General features: G+C 37.3%; 1 protein-coding gene and 1 long non-coding RNA gene across 3 annotated transcripts in view; one reads left to right on the top strand and one right to left on the bottom strand.

Annotated features, from left to right (window-relative positions):
- Positions 1–23137, top strand: part of PRDM5 (PR/SET domain 5) — a 206545-nt gene that overhangs the window by 135394 nt on the left and 48014 nt on the right. The window lies entirely within an intron of this gene.
- Positions 16587–17549, bottom strand: LOC125964336 (uncharacterized). Its single transcript, XR_007477273.1, has 3 exons — positions 17523–17549; positions 16940–17002; positions 16587–16687 (listed from the first exon to the last, which is right to left on the bottom strand). It is a non-coding gene; the product is annotated as an uncharacterized LOC125964336 (long non-coding RNA).

The following is a 23137-nucleotide window of genomic DNA, read 5'->3' as shown; positions in this document are numbered from 1 at the left end:
GCTGTGTGTTTTTCTGTCTTCTCATTTTGCTTATATTACTGTGTTTGGGGTCTCCTTTTTGCGGGCTGCAGGTTCGTAGTTCCCGCTGTTTTTGATGTCTGTCTCCAGTGGCTAAGGTTGGTTCAGTGGGTTGTGTAGGCTTCGTGGTGGAGGGGATTAGTGCCTGTGTTGTGGTGGATGAGGCTGGATCTTGTCTCTCTAGTGGGCAGGTTCACGTCTGGTGGTGTGTTTTGGGGTGTCTGTGGCCTTATTATGATTTTAGGCAGCCTCTCTGCTAATGGATGGGGTTGTGTTCCTGTTTTGCTAGTTGTTTGGCATAGGTTGTCCAGCACTGTAGCTTGCTGGTCGTTGAGTGAAGCTGGGTGCTGGTGTTAAGATGGAGGTCTCTGGGAGATTTTCACCGTTTGATATTATGTGGAGCTGGGAGGTCTCTTGTTGACCAGTGTCCTGAAGTTGGGTCTCCCACCTCAGAGGCAGAGCCCTGACTCCTGGCTGGAGCACCAAGAGCCTTTCATCCACACGGCTCAGCATGAAAGGGAGAAAAAGTAGAGAGAATTAGTAGAAGTATGAAGAAAGAAAGAGAGAGAGAAAGAAAGAAAGAAAGAAAGAAAGAAGGAAAGAACAGAGGGAAGGAAGGAAGAAAGAAAGAAAGGAGGGAAGGAAGGAAGGAAGAAAGAAAGAAGCAAAGAAGGAAAGAAGGCAAGAAGGAAAGAAAGGAGGGAGGGAGGAAGGAAGGAAGGAGGGAAGGAAGGAAAAATGACAGAAAGAAAGAAGATACAGTAAAATAAAATAAAGTATAATAAAGTTATTGAATTAAAAAATAATTATTTAGAAAAAAAAAGGGACAGATAGAACCTTAGGACAAATGTTGGAAGCAAAGCTATACAGACAAAATCTTACACAGAAGCATACACATACACCGTCACAAAAAGAAGTAAAGGGGAAAAAATCATAAATCTTGCTCTGAGAGACCACCTCCTCAATTTGGGATGATTCGTTGTCTAAAGGAAGGAAGGAAGGAAAGAAAGAAAGAAAGAAAGAAAGAAAGAAAGAAAGAAAAGTATAATAAAATTATTAAAATCAAAATTAATTATTAAGAAAAAAAATTTTAAAAAAAACCATGGACGGATAGAACCCTAGGACAAATGGTGGAAGCAAAGCTATACATACAAGATCTCACACAGAAGCATACACATACACATTCACAAAAAGAGGAAAAGGGGAAAAAATCATAGATCTTGCTCTCGAAGTCCACCTCCTCAATTTGGGATGACTCGTTGTCTATTGAGGCATTCCACAGATGCAGGGTACATCAAGTTGACTGTGGAGCTTTAATCCGCTGCTTCTGAGGCTGCTGGGAGAGATTTCCCTTTCTCTTCTTTGTTCTCACAGCTCCCAGGGGCTCAGCTTTGGATTTGGCCCCGCCTCTGCGTGTAGGTCGCCGGAGGGCGTCTGTTCTTCGCTCAGACAGGACGGGGTTAAAGGAGCCGCTGATTGGGGGGCTCTGGCACACTCAGGCCAGGAGGAGGGAGGGGCACTGCGTGCGGGGCGAGCCTGCGGCGGCAGAGGCCGGCATTACGTTGCACCAGCCTGAGGCGCGCCGTGCGTTCTCCCGGGGAAGTTGTCCCTGGATCCCGGGACCCTGGCAGTGGCGGGCTGCAGAGGCTCCGCGGAAGAGGGGTGTGGAGAGTGACCTGTGCTCGCACACAGGCCCCTTGGTGGCGGCAGCAGCAGCCTTAGCGTCTCCCGCCCGTCTCTGGGGTCCGCGCTTTTAGCCGCGACTCGCGCCCGTCTCTAAATCACGTGATTTAATTCAGCCCTTTCCCACACTAGGTTTAGTGATTTGTGTTTGTGCTATAGGGTAACACAGGTATGGGGTCACAGCCTATTCTGTAGGAAACATTTAGTTATATACTGTTAGGGAGCACGCAGTGAAGTGGCGAGGACCCTGAGTGAAGGTGGGGTGGGAAGGGTCAGGACAGACAGCTGATGCGGCCTCTGAGGAACAGGGCCCTTTGGATCATTGGTGCTCACGTTTTGGCCTCAACACTCCATAGCATCTCAAAAATAATTGAGGACCCTGGGAAGCTTTCGTTTGTGTGGGTTGTGTCTATAGCTATTTACTATATTAGAAATTAAAGCTGAGAACATTTAACAATATTTATTAATTTGTTAAAAATAACAATAAGAAACCCATTACATGTTAACATAAACAACATATTTTTATAGAAAGTAGCTACATTTTTCTAATCAGAAATAATATTGTGAGACGGGAGACATTGTTTTACATTTCTGAAACTCTCTTTAATGTCTGGTTCAAGAGGAGACAGTTTCTCATGTCTGTTTCTTCATTCATCCTGCTGCAACATGTTCTTTTGATTGCTGAATTTGAAGAAAATCTGGCCTCACATAGGTGTGCAGTTAGAAGAGGAGAGTTCTTAATAGCCTTTGTAAATAATTCTAGATATTATTTGTTACTACAGTAAAACTCAAAAAGTGGTTGTTTTTTTTTTAAGGCTTGTGTTGTGGAACTTAAAATCATCTCGGTGAACTTCTCTTATTCTGTCGCATTAAAATCCATTGGTGTGTCTCGCACTTTGAATGATCTTTTACCCATATGTGATTCTGTAACATGATGCACAGATCACTTGGAAAATAGTGGCTCACTGAGTTACGTGGATCCTCCGCATGTGTTAGTGTCATCACCGATCTCATTAGGCAAGTCTTAAGTATTCGGAAGCCTTCAAGCACATGGTAGCATGTACAGATTTTCCAGAATTCTAAATTTTGCTTTGACTGCTCTAATGCTTATGTTTGGTAAGAAACTCTTCCCTCCCTCCCTCCCTTCCTTCGTTCCTTCTTTCTTTTGAAACGACAGGCTTCTTTTATTTTCAAAAACCAAATGTTTACCAGATACCAAATCTGAATAACCATATTTTATATGTCAATCATTTTGTTTCAAGTAAAAATGGTGTTCCATGAGAAAAAGCTGTTAGGTGAGCTCATGACTCAATCACACAAGTGCTTTTCCTTGAGACAACTTTAATATATCAATATGCATTACAAGTACTTATTTCCCATTTTATAACTAAGAATATTAAAATATCTTACTCAAGAGTTAGGGTTTAATAAAATTAATAATTTTTACTTCATCAAGGACATTCTGTTTATGAAACCAGCATGTATTTCTGTTATGAGTGTGTGTCTGTGAAGATGCAGTGATGACTAGTACCATCAGATGCCACTGTCTTGATCTGCACCAAGGCCCAGCAGTTTTACCCACTGTTACTTGTGTACCATTAGTGCAAAATCAACACAGTGAAAAAGGAAAATAGCATAATAATATTATTGTGAAAGTAGTTTTGACCACGAAGACCTCGTGAAAGAATCTTGGGGATCCCCAGGAGTGCACAGACCATATTTGGGGAAATAATGCTCTAGAAGGACCACCTAGCCAATGATAAATGCCTAGGAAAATAGGAGTGTGTGTGTGTGTGTGTGTGTGTGTGTGTGTGTGTGTTTTGGGGTCAGGTGAGGTAGAAGTTGCAGAGAAGAATGTGTTGCCTGTGCAGGTAAGGATCCAACTGACAGAGGCCATCCTATTTAACTGACACCATTTCTCTCATTTGATTGCTCAGACTGGTTTGGTTCCAACTGTCACTCTGTCTTTTGAGATAAATTCTTAAGCTGCTGCTGCTGCTTCTACTGCTACTGCTACTGAAACATGTTAATGTCCATTGTCATTGCCTTTGCTGGAATCTGGATTTTAAAAGGGCAGGTGATGAGTAGGAGGTGTGCCAACGGTGCACTTTTATAGGTACCGTTTGCTGTTGGGTTGATATGTTTATGATTGTAAACAGAAAACCATTTAAAGCTTTCCAACTTTGGGCATATTTATAGGTATACTGCAGACGTTACCTCTCAAATTTGCCTGCAGATAGAACCTTTCTAAAAGGTTATCCTACCAGTAAGCTATTTCCTGCTATGTGAAATCCTTTAGTTGGGGTTTGGAGGAATCTGAGTGATAGTGAGATTGTACAACTTTCCCCACCTAGAGAGTTGTCCTGCTCAGTAGAAGCAGGTCCCAATGTGTCTCCTTCTCTACCTTCCTCTGCCATGGGAGTCTGCTTCGGGTAATGGAAAGGGCAGCACTTCAGAAACAACTAATTTGAATTCGAATCCTGACCTCTGCCACTTACTAGCTGTGCAGTTTTGAGCAAACTACTTAACCTCTCTGAATCCACTTTACCTCATAAGTCCTTTGTGGAGAATAAATTGAATCGTGTCTGTAAAATACTTAGTGCTGCTGGTTCATAGTATTAATAGATGGTCAGTTAATTGTCATAAGTATAATCTCTGAAAGTCTTCTGTAATATTCCCACTGAAGACTACTTTTCCAAAATTAAATGAATCATTGAATTGTATTCATTAACATTGGGTGGCAAGGCTTTATTGAAAGATGTAGTTTCTTATATTATCTCTTCCTCCTTTTCTTTGGTTTTTCTTTCTTACAGGACATCGTACTGAGAATTTTATGTTCAATATCTTTCCTTTTCTTTCTTTCAACTTTATCAAGATCTTAAATTGTTGAATATGCTGGAACTTTAATAACTTAGTTTATAAACATAATCTGGATTAACTGTTGATAAGGAACTAAGTTAACATCATGATGTCTGGCATAATCATGGAATTTTCTTAGCATATTACCTTTGGAAAAATGCACTGTAGAGGGGTATGTTCCTGATTAAGCCTTTCTTTTTAATAAGTATTTAATAAAGGGGAACTCAGTTGGAAAAATTATTTTTGGTGGCATTTTAAAATCTGAACTATTGTATGCGTCACTACTTTCTTTATTGAAATTAAACCCTAATGACCTCCAGAATAATCTTTCACAAATTAATTGACCATATGACATGAAAACTTGTCCTTGGCTTTTAAAATTATTACTACCTTCTTTATTAGACATAAACCCTAAGTATGCTTGATTACTAAGTCCAAAAAGGCAGTAAGGTTTGTTTAAAAAAGATTGTCCTGTTTCTTGAAGAACTGTTTATAAATAGCAAAAAATTGGAGATTGAGCCTGCATATCCAACATTCAGGAGATTGGTTATATAAATTATGGTATATCTATAAATTGGGATATTGTATAGACAATAAAAATGATTGTATAAATATAAATATGAAAAGAAATGAGAATGATAAGTTAAAAAATAAAATAGTATATTTTTATAAGGATAAAACATTGTTATATTAAGGTCTTAAAGGTTAAATACTAAATTAGTAACTGGTTATCTCTGTGTATTGTGAATATGGATAGTTTGAATTTTCTTCATGATTTTCTGTTTTCTAATTTTTCTATAATAATTTTCTTGTACAATAAAAATATTTAAAGTATATTAATCTTATATTATGATTATGCAGGTAACTGTTACTGTCAGAACCTTCCTGCTAAATTACTTAGGTGTGACATGTCTTTGCATCTTACTGTCAAATGGGCCAGCAAGAAGTACGTAGAAAAATATATGTTGAAGAGAGAGAAATGAGAATAAGAAAGCAATATGGTAATAGTATGGTAATATTAAACCCAAGTGAGGGTATATAGTGTTCATTGCACTAGCTTTCTAATTTTTCTTCATGTTTGAAATTTTTCATAATTAAAAGTGGGAGTGTATTATTTCAATAAGAACAATGGAATGGACACACATGCCAACCAAGTGCAGCTGAGCTCTGTCTCCTGAACATCCAGCTTCATAGCTCACGTCTTGTGTACATCTCCCTCAGAGCCTAGTTCTTTCAGCAGGGAAGACTATATTCTTTAAACAAAACAGACTTTTGTTGTTTTGGTTTTTGCTTACAGTTATACTGTTCAGAGAGAACTCAGATTCTTTTGGAGAAGCAGAGTATCGTTACTTCATGCTTAGCCATCTTGAAAAAGGAATTCCATGAAATTTGCAGTTCTCATGGATTATTCAGAAGTTTTCTTTGAAATACTTTGGAAAGCGTATGTATTATTTTATAAAAGAAGGTGTAAAGAATTGATGAGGCTCACCTAGTCAAGCTATTTTCCTACTTAAAACTTTTCAGTGGTTTCCCCTTACCTTGTGCAAATGAATATCCCTTGCACTTGACATCCCAGGCTCCTTTACTGGGCTTCTTTCACTCCCCTCCAGTCTCCAATTAAATGTTACTTTCTCCCTGATGTGTTACCCGCCCATCGCTTCACTCCCCTCTTACTAGGTTGGCATGCTCTATGGTGTACCTCTCTCCACACAGCACCCTTCAGATGCTGGCCCTTCTTCAGTAGTTTGTAGATTCTTGCTTCCTTAGAGCTGTGCCCATATCTGATCCTATTCAGAGCACTACCTGGCATAGAGAAAGAACTGAGTGAATGTTTCTTGAATAAGTAAAAGTATCTACAAGTAGATTGCAGTACCTGTAGGATAGTGGGAAGGATACTGGCTTCATAGTGAGAAGTCCCAGATCTGAATCCAAATTTAATTGACAATAGAACCATTTTTTCATATAATACCCACAAGAGTTTGTGGAATTCACTTCGAGAAATGTTAGCATCAAAGAATAAAATTGCTAAACTCCCCAATCTATCAGCTGGGCCTACTCACAATGTAGTAAGCTTTTGCTTTTCTTTCCATTCTTTGTGACTCCTTTTAGCTTGGAATTGCCTAGTTTTTTAAATTGTCATTAGAAAAAACAGAGAGGAATACTAGCCCTGACAAATTGCCCATCCATTTTGTCTGATGAATCAATTCTATAGGAACTAGAACGATTACAAACAGTTGTGTGGTATATTATAGTCTCTTGCGCTATGTAGCCTCTCATCTACTAGAGATTTTGAGGGTTCCCATTGTCTGGTATATATGAATGTCTCTTCTCAGTTATATTATACTTACTTTATCTGTTCCTTCACTAGATTCTAAGCTGAAGGGCAGGGCAGATCTGGCTCAGGTTTTTAATCACGTTAATCGAAGGAGGGAACCTTTCTCAAATATTTTCTAAGTTAATCCTTTCATAGTCAGTGTGATGGGTTTCCAATATCATTCTCATTTTCTAGGTGAAGAAGCTGAGATTCAGAGAAGCAAATGACCTATCCAAAGTAATAAGATCCAAATCTTTTTACTTCAAATTCTGTTTTATTTTTGTGTTCTCTTCTTTTTTTTTTTTTTTTTGCTACATGGTTACATAGCTGCTACACAGTTATTATTAGTACCACAAAAATTACAAAAATTTTATAACTTTTCCAGTATAAAAGATGAGTGAAATTCTGAAAGTATTATATTATTTCTGTAGTATGAAAATTTTATGCTTTAGAGCCAAATGAAAGGTGTTTTGATTTTTTTTTTTTAAAGCAGCATTTACTTGGTCATTTACTTCTGACTCATTTTAATAGTGGGCAATAATACAGAGAAAATGATGATTAAGTTTAGTTTCACCAGATTCTTTTTTTTTTTTTAATTGACTTTGTTTTTAGGGAAGTTTTAGGTTCACGGCAAAATTGAGAGGAAGGTACAGAGTTTTCCCCATCTACTTCCTCCCCCTATGCATGTGTAATTTCCCCTACTATCAATATTCCTAACCAGACTGGTATATTTGCTATAATTGATGAACCTACATTGACACATTATAATCACCCAAAGTCCATAGTTTACCTTATGGTTCAGTGTTGGTGTTGCACATGCTGTGGGTTTGGACAAATGTGTAATGACATGTATCCACCATTACTATGTCATCCAGAGTATTTTCACTGCTTTAAAAATCCACTTTGCTTTGTGTGTTCATCTCACAATTCTCAACCCCTGGCAACCACTGATCTTTTTACTTTCTGCATAATTTTTTGTTTTCCAGAATGTCATATGGTTGGACAGATTACTTCTTTTATTTCTGAGAAATGATTATTAATTGATAGTTGAGCCTTTCAGTGAGGTGGATGTACATTTGAATACACTGCAATGTGATGAGATTTTTATAGAGGTAATAAATAGTCTTTTCATCATTTTCCCATTATGTTGAAGGAGTCAGTTTCACTTTGTTTTCATGGTATTCAAACTGTACATCAATATCTGGGGATGTCAGTTTTCTTTTTTGTGACATCAAATAACACTAAGCTTTATGAAGAAGAAATATGATTTCAGTTTATGTTTCTTTCTTCCAGTTTGCCATTTGGTATCTCTCATCATGTCCTATTTGGTATAGTGACAGTATTGCTTTGTGTAGTGTTAAATGTGTTTTTCTTTTCTTCGTGTTAACTTTCTTACAGCAGGCTTTATTTTATTGGTTCATGGCTGTGGTCATTCTGTAAGGCGTGATCACTTAGCTGTTGGATTACTACCCGTTTTTTAGTGCTGGGAGGGATCTTCCTATTTATGTTTCTGTTGTCTTTTTTTGTTAATAGTGTTTAAAAACTACATTTTTAAAATCTCTCCAATTCTTTCATGTTTTGATTGATTTTTTTCCTTTACTACTTTAAATAACCAACCAGTTGTATCCTTGGTTCACCCTCTTTCTTCTTTGTCTACTGCCTCTCTGTCTTCTATTCCCATTGCTGCCATATCGTACTGCTAAGGGTGAAGTATGGCAAAACTCTGGTTTTTCCATTAACATTGAAAATATTATTTGGCACAAACCTTGTATCTACCTTCTAAAGTCCACTCATTCTTCATAACTAGGTGATTAGAATAAGGACATGCATGGCAAGTGTGCCCAAGACATCTGCTTGTATAGATTATTAAAATATAATAGTCTTCACTTTTAGAAAAGAAAGGAACTTCAGAAGTTTTCTAGTTCAAGCCTTTTAATTGAACTAATGCCCAGAAAAATACAATGATTTGCTAAGGTTACATAATTTATATGTGGTTCTTCTAGAACTAAACTAAGGCTTAAACTTTTTCCAGTATATCACATTGCTGGTATTTTTGTTTCTTCTTCTTTACCATGCCTCCTAACCTTTACTGTTACTCTCGAACTCACCCTAGAATTTTGTAAATTCCTTCCATAATGCGTAACGTTAGATGATATTATCATGTTGATAAACAACCAGTTGAGGATAATAATCTCGACTTGGAAGCTTGAGGGTAGGTAGTTTGTTACTTATGGTCTAACTGAGGTCTTTAACTCTAGGTATGGAGAAACTTCTGTACCACAGGATCAACCGTCTATGATACCATATTATTTTATACCTGGTTTATATCCAGAGTCAGATCCTAGAGTCAGATTACAGGTTTTCAAGTTCCATTTTATTGATTTCCTCCTTGTATGAGCTATCATAAATTGCTTAACCTCTTCAAGGCTTAGTTTCCTCACCTGAAAAACAGGTGTAATAAAAGCAACAACTTCGTAGCCTTGTTTCAAGGAACAACTGAAGTGTAGGCAAAGAACTCTGCACGGTGCCTAGCATGGTGTAAGCGTGCTATCATGTGAGCTGTTGCTGCCAGCTGTGCTGTGTGTTTTGTTTTTGTTATTCCTACTTGTATTTAATCACAGGTATTCATACTCCCTTAATATAAGGTCTGACCCTCTAGTCCCAGTGTCGTCATCATCATCTTCTTTATAACCTTTAGCAGCAGCATGTAGATCATCTCTAGAACACTGATGAGGGTTTGCTGTCAAATAGGCTGGTCTGGGGTGAGTGAGGGTGCGTGGACTGTATGTTGCCATCATCGTTAGTAAAGGTGAATGTTTAGGTCTGTGCCTGGCAGGCAGCTCTGTAATTTATCATCCAGTTTCCTACGTTGGAATGACAGAGATGGCACTCTGCGGGTCAGCTGAAATAGTAGAGCATGTTCTCCCGTTGGTTTATAGCTTCTTAGGGTCAGTGAGAGCTGGGGTTAATTCCACAAGGGAATCCATGGACTGTGACATGAATTCCATCAGTCGTTCATAAATTATGAAAGAAATTCTAGGAACTGCTTTTGGGGTTTTAAAGCTCTGGGCCAGAAGGTTAATTACTTGCCTACAGTTCCAACCAACTTTCCGTGTTAATAGATACCGGCTGTGTTGGCCCTTCTGTTCTAGGCCTGCTTGCACACTGTTATTTGAATGTAGTAATAAATCACTGTCCTAGGAAATATTTAATTTTTTGGTAACTACCTGTGATCATCTTAGAAATAAAGAATTGGTATATCATGGTTTGATGATACTTGGATTTTAGCCACTGTTTTTCTTCCTTCTCTAATAGTTTTTCTAAAGGAATTTTTTCATTCTTTGTAGAATATTTGTCCAAAGTTAATAAAAACAGTAGCTAAGTAACTATAAGGCAACAATTACAATTAGTCATAAACAAAAATAAACAATTAACAGTCATTGTAAACACAAATGAAAATTTAAACATGTCTTTTCACATTTTTATAATTAGATAACCCCTATATTTTGAGAGGGAATTTATTTTGCTATCTTTATTTTCTAAGTGGTTAATTACTAACGTTAGGTCAAATCACATATTCTTTTACCCACAGGTAATCCTAAGAGTTAACAGAATAGTTGAGTATAGAATCTGCATAGAAATAAAAGATTTCCTCTACCCCCGCATCATACTTCAGAGATTGAGATTGAGAGCTCAGATTTTCCCTAAGAAGTCTTACTCGTGGGTAGAGTCTTGAGCTCTATGTATGATTCTTATTTTCTCAGTGTGATTTTGATACTTCAGATAATTTCTGATCAACCACATCAGTGGAATAAACCATCTTTTCCTCTTTTCTGTATTTATCTCTTCCCTGGTTGATTTTGGGCTAGTAACAAGCATATTTAACAACTTAAGAGGGAGAGACATTCATTTTGACTTTCATTGGTAATGTGATTATCTTTTTTTTTTTTTTTTTACTTTTTTCGAAAATATCAAAGGCCCTAGTTTTTTAATATAAAAATTATAATGCTTATGTCAAGGTTAGTCATAGGCTGGGATATGGGGCACATAAGGAAGAGTGAGGGAGTGACATTGTCTTGGAATATAGTGTGATGAACAATCATCAAGTGAATTAATAGTACAGTCACAGGGACCATGATAAGATGGATCATTTAAAATATATCATCATTTATGTAACTATTTTTATCATTTCTTTTTTTGATCCGCTGGGATCCTCAAAAACAGAAGTGGCCTGTGCAATGATTTTCATTATTGAAACTGTATTTCAGCAGCTTTATTGGTAAATTATTAGCTAATATTATCAATAGCTGCCTCTGTTAAATCTGGAACACAGCAATTTTTTTTTTTTAGTTTAGGAAAACCGAAGGAGGTTTGATTGCCTCTGATATGTGCTTTCTCCTACCATTGCTACCATGTTTCCCTCCAAGAACAGCTTCTCTGTGTGTTGTTTTTCTGTAGTTCTGAATTGTGCCTCAGGCCTGGGGAAGGTTTTATAGCTTTTCTAGGTTTTGGATAAGAAACTAGTTTTCTGGGTTTCTTGCTGCTCCCGGTTTTATACTCTGATTCTCCCTTGCTGGCCCTGTGAGCAGGAAAACCCCTCTGTGTGCAGGCACCTAAGGTTTAACTGCTTCATCACTGCATGACCACTCTTCACAAACTGTGCTCGTAAATACTGGGTTAAATAAAACTTCTGGTAGAAATTCCTAAAAATGGAAAACTACTGGGTGAAAAGATTAATGATTTTCCCACCAAAATCTGACTCCCTAACAGCAAAACCAGATCAGTGATTACCTTATTTTACTTCCCAACCTTACTGTGAAGTGTCTCTTCACATAGCAGTGTGGAGAACTCATGTAGGAGTTTTTCTTCCTGGTCAGAACCTTTGAAACTTCCTCAGTGTCTGGATTGTGCTGAGGTTTCTCCTATTAAACAATCCACTTTGCTTCTATCAGCACCCATATCAAGGACCTGAGGAAGATGTCTTGCTCCCTTCAGACAAAATGACATGTAATGGGTGTCATTTACATACCTGGTTGGCCCAAGCCAGGGCATCCTGAGTAGGAAAACTTTTACTTTCTCTTCCTAGTTAACTGTTGTCCTTTCGTTTTCTGCATCTCATATCCTGTTTTGTCTGCATCAGTGAAACTGTTTTTTGTTTTGCCCTCCACCCATAAGTAGGTCTGGCTCTTTATTATTTCAGACTAGAAAGTTAGTGGGCACGTGGCTCTCCTATTTTTCTTCTTCCCAGGGAACCTCACCTCACTTGATGTGGCATCTTTTCAGAGAGGAGGGTGGGATCCCGTAACTGAAGACTCTTAAGGAAAACAATGCATCTTTTACTGTTTTGGAGCTCCATAGAAACATGCATTTTTTAAAAAAGACTCAATTTGTTTTGATTCAGGTGGCCAAAGCAAAGGTCCCCTCAGTCACCTTTTGATTTTTACATTTTATGGTCCACTTCCTTACAGTAGTAAACTCTTTAAACTTCTAAAAGTAGAATATCAAATGTAAAGTTCAGATTGTGTTGTCTTTCTTTTTTGAAGATGGCAAGTGAAATGCCACAGGATTTGATGAATGGTATTCCAAGACTAACAACGTGGGGTTCAGTGAGGTCAGTGGGGTGTCGTGACTCTCTTTGCTGCAGAGGAAAAGTATTTCATAGCAAGTTGCCAAGAATGAACTTGAGCTGCTCCCATTAGCCAGCATGGCATTTCACTTCTCTCTGTGGTGCGCTGCTAATTTATTAGACGCTCCATAGGTTGAGGGGTCTGGAATGGTGGAATTGGAAAAAATGATTGGGTAGTGCTTACACAATTATATTTTTGGTTTAATTTTCACTTAGAATGAGTGACTTTGATGTTTTATAACAGTTTCCTTAGTCCACAATAGCAGAATAAGCCAGTCCCATGATATTTGTGAAAATCAAATATAAAGTTCTAAGCAATTCCCGTATAATATATATATTTTGAAGTTCAACCATATGGAAGCATCTTAGAGTATTTTTCATGAAACATACACTTCTGAGGTTTGCTTTTTCATTTGAAAGTGGCCGTGTCCAAAACTTAATTTTAGAAAAGTCAAAGTAAAAATTAGAACTATGGCTCCAAAATCCTTAAACATTATGTAATTTAACTATTTAAACATTATTTAATTTGGATTCATCGAAAATAAGAGTTTGACCTTATTCCATCTTAAATTGCATTTTCTCTGTATGTACATTTTTTCATATTTTCAGAGATTTATGGGAGTTCCCTGAAATCTATATAGGTTTTTAAAAATATACTAACAGAATAAAAGTTAAAATTATTAAAATGCTTTCTGGAAATAATCTGTTTTTATTTTAATCAAAATGTCTTAAAACATACATTATGTAGTAAACTTTTCCACTTGTTTAAAAATCTCTCAAAGTATAGGGCTCATTGGCCATACGCTTTTTAAAAAATTGTGGTAAAGGGACTTCCCTGGCGGTTCAGTGGTTAAGACTTCGCTTTCCAGTGCAGGGGGTATGGGTTCGATCCCTGGTCGGGGAGCTAAGATCCCATATGCCTCATGGCCAAAAAACCAAAACATAAAACAGAAGCAATATTGTAACAGATTCAATAAAGACTTTAAAAATGGACCACATCAAAAAAAACTTTAAAAAATTGATTACAGTCAATATTACTAAGTTTTTTGCATTCAGTGTGTTTAGTGGTATGAAATGATATTTGATTTCTGAGCTTCTAATAGAGTGATCAAGTTCATATCTAAAATTAAATCCATGGTCTAAATTTAAGAATATCAAGATATCTAACATAGGTATATCAAAGTTTGCAATATTTTCTTTAGTAATTTCATGTTGTGTAAACATAGATCTTTAGAAAGGATTTGTTCAAGATGGACGTTGGGGTGATTACATGGCAATAGATGGATGTTCAGTGGTTGAGTGGCTTTAAGATCTTTCCTTTTATCCTGAAGATTCATGCTAACCTGAATTCCCTTCACACATTTTAAGATATTGTTTTAATATTAGTATGTTAATCCTTTAGTGAGGCCTGGAATTCTTCTGATGTGTTTAATTATATTGCACAAAATAATGGTAAAGTCAATAAATTATAATACTAATGGCATATATTAAACTAGAATCAGATTTTTTTCCTATTGTTTTTGCCCATACTTGCCAGTGGATGGTTGTGGTCATAATGCATTTTCTTTGTAAAAGACTCAAGGTAACTTATTTGGGGACCAGGCTAGACTCTGGTGAAGTCTTACATGTGGCACCCAGATGTCCCCTTTCATTACCACCAGCTGCCTTTGGAAGGCCATCTGCAATTTTCTGAAGCTCTTTTCTGAATATCCACACAGCCCCTCTTGCATATTTCAGATACTTCTAAGCTTCTTCTGTCTCAGGTGTGCCCGCAGTGAGAATTTGGAGGCACCTATTTCAAGTCCAGTAAAGCTAAAATGCTTCCAATTCAATGATTAAGGGTTACAAAAAAGTGTGCTTGAATTGGCATCTAGGTACTACATTCATTCAATTCTTTTGCCTTTCCTAATGACCTTTTCCTAAGTCCTTTTCCTGTGCACTCCCACCAGAGGTCTTTCTTAAACTTCTGTGCACTCCCACCAGACGTCTTTCTTAAACCTGTCTCCTTGTTTTATTTTCTTCCTACAATGTCAGTATCTGGAATTATCTTATGTTTTTTTCTTAATGTTTACTTGTCTTTCTCATTTACACTAGTAAAATTGAAGAGGCAGTGATTTTGTGAATCTATTCGCAACTGCATTCCCAAAGCCCAGGACAGTAACTAGAAGATGGTATGTGCCCAAAAAATATCTATTTAATGAATGAATAAATTAGCTTCATGGACTGCCTACTTTGTGGCACCTTGTAACGTCAGCTTAAAATCAACCTTTTACAGTTGTCATCATGTTTCTGTATGTTCCTTGATGTTTTTGAAGAAAACACAAGCGGACTTTAATGATATTCAGTGTCAGAACATAATTTAAAGAAAGAAGCAGATGTGAAGAACTCATCTATTTTCCTTAAATGAGAAATATTTTGCTGTTAAGTACACTTCAATATTATTTATGTTACTATGCTTATTGAATCTAACTACTGGTAGCTAAATCTCATAGTGTAGTATGGGATATTTGGCAGTACTGTTTTTCCCTTCTGAATGTTGAAGGTGGTTACCTGTATGTAGTTCTCAAGGCATAGTTTAATATTATGTCAGTATTTGCATCCGCTTGGGATCTGCTTTGAGATATAACATACATTGCTAACCTGCCCCTGACTTTTTCCTGATGAGCTTTGGTAACTAAAAGAATGCCTCGGTATACCAGTCAGAAAGGTCTGGTTAATGTCAGCTGTAATTGCAAGAAGCAGAGTTTTTGTCAGTAACTTTAGGAAGTCTAACCTAATTTATATAAAATACTAGCCATATTACTAATTTATGTTATGGTATAAGAGTTAAAGATTAAGGGTTAAAATTCTGATTCCACTATTTAATAGCTATGTCATCTTGAGCAAATCACTTATCTTTTCTGTGCCTGCTTTCCTCATTTGTAATCTAGAGATATGAATTCCTAGATCATAATGTTGTTACAAGAAACAAAATTACTAATATACCTTAAGTATTCTGAACCATAGAACAGAGCCTACTAGTAGGCTCTGTGTGTTTCAGCTATTACATTATTTCCATTTACATTGGTTTTTAAGCTCAATTTTTTAAGCTAATTTTAAGATTAATTTTCATGTTAGTCAGAATTTGAACATTGCTATGAGCCTATGCAAAATGTAAACGGTCAGTATCTAAATCTACCAGATATTTAAAAGTAATCATTACTTGGATTTGCACCATATTGTACATCAGAACCTATGTACTGGCAGTGTTCAAGCAAGAAAAAAGATCTGTGTTCTTAGAGTTAACTCAAGAAAATTCCTGTTCATACCAGGATAATTTTATATGTAGACAAAAATATTTCCTGGAAACTTACTCATCACAATACCTTGCACTAATGAGGGAAAATATCACATGCATAATGTGAAAAAAAAAACCCTAAGAATATCAGCTTGTCTTTAATATGCAAATTAGACAAATAACTTTACTGTTTATCAGCATGTTGACTTATACACGTAACCTTCAGCTTTAGATTGTGTGGGACAGCAGGTAGCTTTGTCCTCAGAGTCTAAGAGAGGCAGGCTTGCCCTAAACATGCTCCAGCCAAAAGGGTAGAGAGGGTAGCAGCTTCATGTAGCCTAGGCTGATTTGCAAACCTCATACTCTAGTTTTCAAATAACTTCTGTTTATTAAAGCCATTTACCCAGTGACATCCTTTAAAACTGGAGTTACATCCTGGGGTAGTGGAATGAATGAGTGGAGTGGGACTTAACGCAAGTTTCCCAAACCTATCACCTCAGTATCGCTGGATCTCAGGCTTGGAGTGGGGATGGGGTGGAAACACTGGCCGTCTAGAGCACCAGTTTCTCTCCTGAGCAGTCTACACAGGCCTCGCAGACAGCAGACAGACAGACAGTCTGTGAAGATATTATCAGTGAAGATAATAATCGCCTCCATTATGAGCAGGGTGATTGTATGAGTGTGCTAGGACTGTAACAAAGTACCACAGAGTGGCTTAAACAACAAAAATTTGTTGTCCCGCGGTTCTGGACGCTAGGTGTGAGCAGGACTGTGCTCCCTCTGAAGTCTCCAGGGAAGGATCTGTTCCAGGCTTTTCTTCCGGCTTCTGGTAGTTCCTTGCTGTGGCAGCATAACTCCACTCTTCACCTGGCATTCTCCCTGTGTTTGTCTGTCTCTACAAGGCCATGTTCTTAAAAGGACACCAGCCATATAAGATTAGGGACCCAGACTACTCTAGGAACATTTCCAACAGCCTTATTTCCAGATAGAGTCATATGCTCAGGTACTGGGGTTAGGACTGCAACATGTGAATTTGGGGGACACAATTCAATCCATAATAGGTGACCATATGTTTTTATTGTCCCAGTTGGGTCACTCGTGTAAGTGAAAGGGAGTGCTACTTGTCGTGTGGTAACTGGCATAGAGACTGCTTTAAACAAACCTGAATGTTTGGTCCCATTTTTCAGAGGTTCAGTGAGGTTGCATGACTTCCCCAGAGTTACACCTAGGAGAGGATGAGCATTATTCAAACTCAGAACAATCAGATTCTAAAAGAGGAGAAAAAGCTCATGTCTGTAGTGGAAATTTCTGTATTACGACACCAGGTAAAATGGGGAATGAATTTGTTATGCTCCCTTCTCTAAAATTCCTTAGTATTATCTATATTTCGTTCCTTGCTCAATCAATTTTGGCTATCATGAAAGAAAATAATAATTCAATATACTACATTAGGTTTAATTAACATATAACTAATCTGATGACTGTAAATCTTTGATTTTTTTGTGTGTGCTGGCTATTCTATTGGTCTTTGGAGAGTAATACCACATATAAAGCTCTGTGATACAAAGAGAATAGCTGTGAATATTAAATTAATTTATGATTGCTAAAAATTTGTGAAACGACTTTTCCTGTCCACCACTTTACTGTTTATCATGCTTTATCTATTATCTAGATTGATTAGATTGTTAATAGATAAATAGGAATTAAACATTTTAGCCTTCTTATCACTAATGTAAAACACTTACTTTGAAAATCTAAAAAATTACTTTGCTTTTCATACTTTATGAAGAAGAAAATAAAACATTATCTGGACTTCGATGATGCAGGAGTTAGCCCCATGAGCATTAGCATCTTGCTGTTTTCTTCCAGTTCTTTTTCTCTGTGTGTGCATGGTTGAAGGTTAATGATTAAGAAATCAATTAATAACCGTTCCTGCTACTACTCCTGCTGCTGATGCTATGAATATTATTTTCATTCTTGCCATCACCTTCAAGGAAAAAAGTTCTAGAAAGATCAGAGAAGTGAAATTAATATGACTTCAGAGGTTAGATGTAGGGAGAAGTGAGTAAAATAAAGGGCATCTTGAATGGCTGTTTAAGTGTCTTTTTTGACAGCTGGATGATCGTGGTCTAACTAATCAGGACAGGATGTACAGGACACATAGGATCAGAGTCTGAAGCTCAGGAATGCTGAATTTGAGTTGTTTGTGAGATACCCAAATGAAGATACCGGGTGGGTGTATGGATATCTCAAGGCAGAGGTTCAACAGAGAGATCTGGAATGAAGATAAACACATATTATCGACTTAAGGTTAAAATAAAATCTTTTCATAGTTTTTCAAATAAATTGGACTCTAAGCCTTTATTTTGCGTGTGTGTGAAAAGCCACACCTTCCCAGTTCACAACCATAAGGTAAAGAATCCAGGTTGATTTACTTAGTGCAAAAGTTGATTTTGTCTCACAGAAGAAATTGGCAAGTCTGGATAATTCATTAGAGTCCTGTTCTCGTTAGTGTTACCATTGTTATTTTTAGGTTTTTGTTTTTTCTATCTTGGGTGGTTGTCATTCTCTCACAGTGCCCACTTCAGACAGAGTTCAAAGGGAGTGACCTGGATGTTCCTCAAGGAGCAGCTGGGTAAGTTGCTGAGCTGGGAGCTCTGCCCCAGTTGCTTCCATGTGATGTTACTGCCAGCAACACAGGGTTCAGAGAACAGGGCAAGGCCCCCTGTGCCATGCAGCCTCCAGGCCCAGGAACGTGGCTGGACATTTTGTGAAGCAACTGGGGAGAGGTCAGGGAAGGCCATGATGAAAAGTGACCATTGGATTGAGCCACTAGGAGTTCATTGCTGACCTGATGGGGGCGTTCGCTGGCATAACTCAAGTAATACGTGATTGAACGAGAATGAGAATCAAATGGGATGTGAGAGAACAGAGGATCGGCACACTACTTGTCAAAAGGCCTGTCTCTGAGGAGAAGGAAATGAAAGAACCAATAAATGAAACAATGAATAAATGAAAGTCAGGAAGTGAGTGATTCTGAGTTACTGTCCGTTCTGAATAATTAGGCTTTGACCAGTGGGAAGCTTCAGATTCCTCCTGGAGATTAAATTTTGTCATATCTTTGTCAGCTTACAGTAGAATGTTTTAGAAAGTGTGACGCGTGTGAGTATGCTTGCTTGTTTTAAAAAAATGGTTTGGCTGTTTTCTAAATAAGAATCTCTAGATATAACCTCGACTCAGTTATAACAGAAGATGGTTCTGTTTAACATACACCAATTTTATGAAGTTCTTTTCAAACTCATCTCCTTAACTGAGATAGACTATGAAATCTTTTTTTTTTAAACAGCTTTTTTGAGGTATAATTCACATATCATACAATCTACCTAAAGTGTGTAATATATTGTTTTTAGTATATTCATAGATATGTGCAGCCGTCCCTACAGTCAATTTTAGGACATTTTCATCTCCCTAAAAAGAAACACGTTACCCGTTAGCTATCACTCCTGTGTTTCCCATCTCCACCCCCAGCCCTAGACAACCACTAATCTACTTTCTGTCCCTATTCTGGACTTCCATATGATTGGGATCATATAATATGTGGCCTTTTGAGTCTGGCTTCTTTCACTTAGGATGATGGCTTTTTTTTTTTAACGTCTTTATTGGAGTCTAATTGCTTTACAGTGGTGTGTTAGTTTCTACTGTATAACAAAGAGAATCAGCTATACGTAAACATATATCCATATATCCCCTCCCTCTTGCATCTCCCTCTAGGTGGACACAAAGAACCGAGCTGATCTCCCTGTGCTATGCGGCTGCTTCCCACTAGCTGTCTATTTTACACGTGGTAGTGTATATATGTCCATGTTACTTTCTCACTTCGTCCCAGCTTACCCTTCCCCCTCCCCGTGTCCTCAAGTCCATTCTATACATCTACGTCTTTATTCCTGTCCTGCCCTGAGGTTCTTCAGAACCTTTTTTTTTTTTTTTAGATTCCATATATATGCGTTAGCATATGGTATTTGTTTTTCTCTGACTTACTTCACTCTGTGTGACAGGCTCTAGGTCCATCCACCTCACTACAAATAACTCATTTTGTTGCTTTTTATGGCTGAGTAATATTCCATTGTATATATGTGCCACATCTTCTTTATCCATTCATCTGTCAATGGACACTTAGGTTGCTTCCATATCCTGGCTATTGTAATTAGTGCTACAATGAAAAATGTGGTACATGACTCTTTTTGAATTATGGTTTTCTCAGGGTATATGCCCAGTAGTGGGATTGCTGGGTCATATCGTAGTTCTGTTTTTAGATATTAAGGAACCTCCATACTGTCCTCCATAGTGGCTGTATCAATTTACACTCCCACCAGCAGTGCAAGAGGGTTCCCTTTTCTCCACACCCTCTCCAGCATTTATTGTTTCTAGATTTTTTTGATGATGGCCATTCTGACCGGTGTGAAGTGATACCTCATTGTAGTTTTGATTTGCATTTCTCTAATGATTAGTGATGTTGAGCATCCTTACATATATTTGTTGGCAATCTGTATATCTTCTTTGGAGAAATGTCTATTTAGGTCCTCTGCCCATTTTTGGATTGGGTTATTTGTTTTTTTAACATAGAGCTGCATGAGCTGCTTGTAAATTTTGGAGGTTAATCCTTTGTCAGTTGCTTTGTTCGCAAATATTTTCTCCCATTCTGAGGGTTGTCTTTGCGTCTTGTTCATGGTTTCCTTTGCTGTGCAAAAGCTTTTAAGTTTCGTTGGGTCCCATTTGTTTATATTTGTTTTTATTTCCATTCCTCTAAGAGGTGGGTCAAAAAGGATCTTGCTGTGATTTTTGTCATAGAGCGTTCTGCCTATGTTTTCCTCTAAGAGTTTTACAGTGTCTGGCCTTACATTTAGGTCTTTAATCCATTTGGAGTTTATTTTTGTGTATGGTGTTAGGGAGTGTTCTCATTTCATTATTTTACATGTAACTGTCCAGTTCTCCCAGCACCACTTACTGAAGAGGCTGTCTTTTCTCCATTGGATATTCTTGCCTCCTTTACCAAAGATAAGGTAACCATATGTGCGTGGGTTTATCTCTGGGCTTTCTATCCTGTTCCATTGATCTGCATTTCTGTTTTTGTGCCAGTACCATACTGTCTTGATTACTGTAGCTTTGTAGTATAGTCTGAAGACAGCCTGATTCCTCCAGCTCCGTTTTTCGTTTTTATCATAAATGGATGTTGAATTTTGTCGAAATGTTTTTCTGCATCTATTGAGATTATCATATGGTTTTTCTCCTTCAGTTTGTTAATATGGCATATCACGTTGGTTCATTTGCATATATTGAAGAATCCTTGTATTCCTGGGAAAAACCCCACTTGATCATGGTGTATGATCCTTTTAATGTGCTGTTGGATTCTGTTTGCTAGTATTTTGTTGAGGACTTTTTCATCTATGTTCATCAGTGATATTGGCCTGTAGTTTTCTTTCTTTGTGACGTCCTTGTCTGGTTTTGGTATCAGGGTGATGGTGGCCTCATAGAATGAGTTTGGGAGTGTTCTTCCCTCTGCTATATTTGGAAGAGTTTGAGAAGGATAAGTGTCAGCTCTTCTGTAACTGTTCGATAGAATTCACCTGTGAAGCCTTCTGGTCCTGGGCTTTTGTTTGCTGGAAGATTTTTAATCACAGTTTCAATTTCAGTGCTTCTGATTGGTCTGTTTATATTTTCTATTTCTTCCTGGTTCAGTCTCGGAAGGTTGTGCTTTTCTAAGAATGTGCCCATTTCGTCCAGGTTGTCCATTTTATTGGCATATAGTTGCTTGTAGTAATCTCTCATGATCCTTTATATTTCTGCAGTGTCAGTTGTTACTTCTCCTTTTTCATTTCTCATTCTATTGATTTGAGTCTTCTCCCTTTTTCTTGATGAGTCTGGCTAATGGGTTATCAATTTTGTTTATCTTCTCAAAGACCCAGCTTTTAGTTTTATTGATCTTTGCTATCGTTTCCTTCATTTATTTTTCATTTAATTCTGATCTGATCTTTATGATTTCTTTCCTTCTGCTAACTTTGGGGTTTTTTCTTATTCTTCTTTCTCTAACTGCTTTAGCTGTAAGGTTAGGTTGTTTATTTGTGATGTTTCTTGTTTCTTGAGGTAGGACTGTATTGCTATAAACTTCCCTCTTAGACTTCTTTCGCAGCATCCCATAGATTTTGGGTTGTCATGTTTCCATTGTTAATTTTTTCTAGGTATTTTTTTGATTTCATCTTTGATTTCTTCAGTGATCTCTTGGTTATTTAGTAGTGTATTGTTTGGCGTCCATGTGTTTGTATTTTTTACAGTTTTTTTCCTGTAATTGATCTCTAGTCTCATAGCATTGTGGTCAGAAAAGATACTTGATATGATTTCAATATTATTAAATTTACCTAGTCTTGATTTGTGTCCCAGGATATGATGTATCCTGGAGAATGTTCCGTGAGCACTTGAGAAGCAAGTGTATTCTGTTGTTTTTGAATGGAATATCCTATAACTCTCAATTAAGTCCATCTTGTTTAATGTATCATTTAAATCTTGTGTTTCCTTATTTATTTTTCATTTTGAATGATCTGTCCATTGGTGAAAGTGGGGTGTTAAAGTCCCCTACTATGATTGTGTTACTGTCGATTTCCCCTTTTTTGGCTGTTAACATTTGGCTTATGTATTGAGGTGCTCCTATGTTGGGTTCATAAATATTTACAATTGTTATATCTTCTTCTTGGATTGATCTGTTGATCATTATGTAGTGTCCTTCTTTGTCTCTTGTAATAGTCTTTATTTTAAAGTCTGTTTTGTCTAATATGAGAATTGCTGCTCCAGCTTTCTTTTGATTTCCATTTGCATAGAGTATCTTTTTTCATCCCCTCACTTTCTGTCTGTATGTGTCCCTAGGTTGAAGTGGGTCTCCTATAGACAGCATATATACAGGTCTTGTTTTTGTATCCATTCAGCTAGTCTGTGTCTTTTGGTGGGAACATTTAATCCATTTACATTTAAGGTAGTTATTGATATGTATGTTCCTATTACCATTTTCTTAATTGTTTTGGGTTTGTTATTGTAGGTCTTTTCCTTCTCTTGTGTTTCCCACTTAGAGTAGTTCCTTTAGCATTTGGTGTAAAGCTGGTTTGGTGGTGCTGAATTCTCATTGCTTTTGCTTGTCTGTAATGGTTTTAATTTCTCCATCGGATCTGAATGAGATCCTTGCTGGGTAGAGTAATGTTAGTTGTAGGTTTTCTCCTTTCATCACTTTAAATATGTCCTACCACTTCCTCCTGACTTGCAGAGTTTTTCCTCAAAGATCAGCTCTAACCTAATGGGGATTCCCTTGTATATTATT

This window comes from Orcinus orca, chromosome 4 (genome assembly GCF_937001465.1).
Source record: "Orcinus orca chromosome 4, mOrcOrc1.1, whole genome shotgun sequence".
Taxonomy (NCBI): Eukaryota; Metazoa; Chordata; class Mammalia; order Artiodactyla; family Delphinidae; genus Orcinus; species Orcinus orca.
This window is presented reverse-complemented; position numbering and strand designations above follow the sequence as displayed.